The following is a 4,810-nucleotide window of genomic DNA, read 5'->3' as shown; positions in this document are numbered from 1 at the left end:
CAGCTAGTCATCACCACCCACCGCCAACTCTTGGGCTACTCTTTTACCAACGAATAGTGGGATTGACCGTCACATTATACACCCCCACGGCTGGGAGGGCGAGCATGTTTAGCGCGACGCTTCGCGAATCGGATTGTCGCCTTCTACATGCCGGGCCGCTTTCTATTGGTTCAATCTGTCTCTCTACATGTTTCTATAATATTGTAATATATTCTTGACGTCAACTGTTACTGGAATCATTCTGATTGGTTGTGATGTTCTCAGAACTGTGCATCTCATTAAAAATACGACTATATAAGCTGAGTATCAGGACCCTAGTCTAACTGTATATTTACACTTCAATAAAACGTAGTCGAAGTGCCTAATAATTGAACACTCCTTGGTAATATAATTTTTATATCTTGTTTGAGAGTATTTCTTTATAATAGTAATTATAATGAATATTAAACTAAGTACAGATCTTAAGTACTTATTTGAATAATTATTTTTATCATGTTAACACAAACTAATATTTTGTTTTCATTTCATAAATTGATATTTTACCGCAGTCATGGTAACTTCAACGTTTTTCTATTCATTGTTAAACTTTAATTCTGTGTGTTTTGGTTGATCGATCTGGTATTGTTCTTAGATATAAACTTTCTTTAATAAAGAAGTTTTTATTTCATGTTTTATAAAGTTCGAGAAACCTCAAAGAAAAGAGAAATTTCAATATAAAATCACTTTTGTTGTTATTTACAAAATGTAATTTTTATCATATAGAAATCTTACATTAGATTTCATTAGTTATTGTAATGGTTTTAGTGTTCCTGTGATAAATCGGGAACTTGTTTCTTCTGTAACTCTCTACTTCCGTATATAAAAAGTACTTCTGTTATCATTTATCTGAAGCTAGTAAGATATAGAATTCATGGGCTGTACTAAGTGTCGATCTTTTATTTTAGGCTTCGTCAAAAGTTACATTTCTCTAACTGTATTAATACTGATTTTAACAGATCAGAGAAATGAAGACTACAACAATTAATATACTTTTGATGTTCACAACACTGTTGGAATCAACTCCAGGTGAGAGTATGAATTCTTTGATACCAAATTCATACAAACAGTTTAAATGGTATGATAGAAATATCAATTATAAGTTACGTTTGTCTTTATCGTTTAAGAAACTGCCACAATGTTTATTTCTTCTCATTAACGGAATGTAACATTAATATTATGTAACATAATATTTAATGAAAGTAAATTTATAACAACGACGTGTATCTAAAAATTCGAATATTGTCTATAATGAAAGAATGTAATAAATAATACTTCTCTTGACGACTATATATTTCACAACAATTTAAAGTGGGAAATTAAATTATTTTAAAATGATTACATGTGTGAAACAGCAACACAGGGTGACACAACCATGCATTTTTATAAATTTGTTCTTATAACTTTTGAAGTAAACATTTTAATTTAACTTGCATTTGTTGCTACAACTGAATATCAAACTGAAAGTAAGTAATATAGACAATAATATAACAGATAATTGTTTCATATACGTTTGTTGTAAATTAACGAGTGTATAAAATACTAATTACATTAATACGACAGCTGTTTATATGATTGGTCTTGTGCTGTGGTCTTTTTTTTTTTATGACATACAATCCACAGCCTTGTGAACAATATATCGTATTCTATACAATGTAATACACACATATTTTCTTTAAAAATCTTAAAATCCCCATGAGTGTCCCAAGATAAGAGTGATGGGTTAAGACAAGAGGTTAACTTGGGATCTACTCAAATTGGCCTCTCATACAGATCGTAATGTCATTACTTACTCATTACAAGTATCTTCAGTAGTATAAAACAATTGAACTAATATTGTCGATATACTGTGGGTATATTATGTCTTTACTCAGTAAATTGAAGAAAATCAAGGATATATTAAAGTGTTAGTTATAAAGTCAATTTTTTATTAGAATTCTCTGTCACAAATTAGGGTTCGTCTTCCACGATGTAGCCTCTAACTAATGCGTAAAATACGGTATTTAGTGTGCAAGCTAACCAACGGAGAATCACTTTAATGTGTTTTTATAGAGAAATTTTATGTACTTTTAGTGACGCAACGGAAAGTTGAAATTTGATATAAGATACTGTTCTGGAAACAAGAAAGTAGATTGGTTTATACATTAATAATAATAGATTTTTACTGACAAACTAGTCAAATTAACGTAACTGTTAAAGATGACTATTTTTTGTGACGTGTTCTGTAACATCAACGGTTGATCTTGGTATTGACGTAATTTTAATAGTTTCATGAATATAATGTTTATTAGCTAGGCTTCACAAGTAGATAAACAGTGACGATTTAAAAATCATAATAAAATATTACAGGCGATATATATTCTAATGACGTCACTTTGTTTACTACCTGAACTAGTGGGTAATTTCCGAAATGGCATCGCATGTCCAACAAATTTTGTTCACTGTGATGTTCCTCCTTCATATTGTTGTGATGGAGCTGGAGGTGGATTTCTAGGTACAATAGGAGGTGGAGGTGGAGCTTTCGGTTTAAGTGTATTTGGAAGTAGAAGTTTTGGAATTTGAATTGCAGGAAGCATATGGTTTAAAGTGAAGAAGGAAGCGATATATTCTGAGGATACTTTAGTATCCATATGAATTTTGCTGTCAATAAAAATATATAATAAAAATAATTATTGTGTTTGTTTGTTATTAAGTTCAAAACTGACACATGTGTATTTTAGTTATGACCACACCAAGGATCGAAACTTGAATTTTAACTTTATAAGATTTCGATGTTATCAGTTTCTCAACTAAAGTTAAGTGACTTTTAAGCTTTTAACCAAGTAGTTGCCAATAAAATATTTAAAAACATGTTTCGAAATAAAAATATGTTGTTTTTTTATAAGAACAAAGCCACACTGGTCTATCTGCTTTGTTCACTTGTGAATAATACACCGCATTTGAACGTTGTAACTACATAAACTTACCGCTGTGCCATAGGAGACTATGTGAAGACGATGGGTTAGCTGTTTTAGAATTTAGTTTCATGAATTAAACAAATAGTAGAAGTAAAACGTGTGTATTGAACCCATCGTTTATTCTTAACGACAATAGCAACACTTAACGACTTGTGAATGAAAAAGGTTTGAGTGAAGACAAAAAAACAATTCATATCATGTGAAGAAACACTAAAGCTGATATTGAATTCCTTAACTCTGGGAAGAGAGCGATTGAAGAACAATACTTAACGTAACACTAATAACTTTCCACGCTTACATGGTAGATTCTAGAAGTTAATAAAGTATTTACAAAACCAACAGATTTTTAACAAACGTTGTTGTTTGGAGTTTGTCGCTGGAGGACCTAAAGTAGGAACTGAAAATAGTTTACACATGGAAACGTTTATTCAAACACTGACCATATTTATATAATTCGACATACATAAGTGTGAAATAGTACATTTTAAAGGATTTGTGAGTTTTCATTTACTGAACCAAATACAGTGTAATGTCTTATAATGGGTAGCAAGTTTAATGTGTTATTATTATACGGATAATAAGTTTCTGAGTTTGGTTATACAGCAAGTTACATGTGATTATCTTAATGCCGGAACATGAAATAAAACCAATGTGTTAAAGTACAAAAAGCACCGCTTAAAACCGAGATTCGATACCCATGGTGGGCATAGCACAGGTAGCCCATTGTATAACATTGTGCTTATTTCCAAAACAAACCAAAGAAACAAGTACAGGAAGTCATCTGGTATTTAATTAAACATCTCTCATACAGAAGTATCTACAGTATTATTATGCACCAGTTATTACATACAAAACATATTCTTACACTGTGATATAACGATGTGTTTTTCTGGTGTTAGTCTATTTAGAATCCTATACAGTTGAACTGTTGAAAAGTTGATACTATAAACAAAATATAAATTACAAAGAATAGGAAGTCGTTTAGTATCTTATTTTATGTAACTAATGATGAATAATGAATAGCAGTGTTAGTTAGAGTGTAGTGATTAACCGCAAACAACATATCTACTTTATTAAGTAACGAGACACTTTAAGGTTAGGAGTCTATTTTAAAACATATATAGTTGAACTGTCAATAAAGATGAACCTTGAACTTCAATTATTGGTAAATAATGGAAAATGTGTTTTTCATTGTATTGAATGTCTTACGCAGTAAAAATGTCTGATACTAAGATGTTTAAAATTAATGTTATTATTTAGTCACATATAAACTAGTGTTGCTTATTTATCTTAAATCATTATAGTTTGTTGTTAATATTCTGATGTATTTTATTGTTAAACTATTAATCAAAAATAAATAATATTTGATACACTTTGTAGTGCTGAAGATTTAGTAGATGTTGTTATACACTATCAGTAATTGTCTACACTAGCGCTCTCTGTGAAACACTTATAATATATACCATTAAAATATTACGCTTCATGTGCAAACCAATTTATATTTTACATAATTTTATCAGCAGACACACATTATACTATATGTTCAATAGTTCTATCAAATATTGTCAATGCTAAATATGTTCTTATCACGTTATATTGTTAACAACCTATGTATTGTCGTGTATAACTTCAATCAAATCGATCTTTGTGGTGATCATCTTTTCTGGGACGGAGAATTCGATTTCCAGGAGAGGGCATTAGAACTAGATCTACTGGCTCGTGGTGTTTCCTCACGTGCGCTGTCGCTGTGTTGTCTGCTAGTTTTACGACTCAGAACCAACAAATCAACAAATATTACAATCTTATTTGTTTTATAA

General features: G+C 30.5%; 1 long non-coding RNA gene across 1 annotated transcript; it reads left to right on the top strand.

Moving 5' to 3' along the window:
* Positions 1-260: 260 nt before the first annotated feature.
* Positions 261-2,657, top strand: LOC143236697 (uncharacterized). The gene is made up of 3 exons (XR_013019660.1): positions 261-382; positions 996-1,065; positions 2,432-2,657. It is a non-coding gene; the product is annotated as an uncharacterized LOC143236697 (long non-coding RNA).
* Positions 2,658-4,810: the final 2,153 nt, after the last annotated feature.

The sequence above is a fragment of the Tachypleus tridentatus genome, chromosome 13 (assembly GCF_004210375.1).
Source record: "Tachypleus tridentatus isolate NWPU-2018 chromosome 13, ASM421037v1, whole genome shotgun sequence".
NCBI classification, from domain to species: domain Eukaryota; kingdom Metazoa; phylum Arthropoda; class Merostomata; order Xiphosura; family Limulidae; genus Tachypleus; species Tachypleus tridentatus.
The sequence above is the reverse complement of the archived record's forward strand: the minus strand, read 5'-3'. Positions and strand labels throughout refer to the sequence as shown.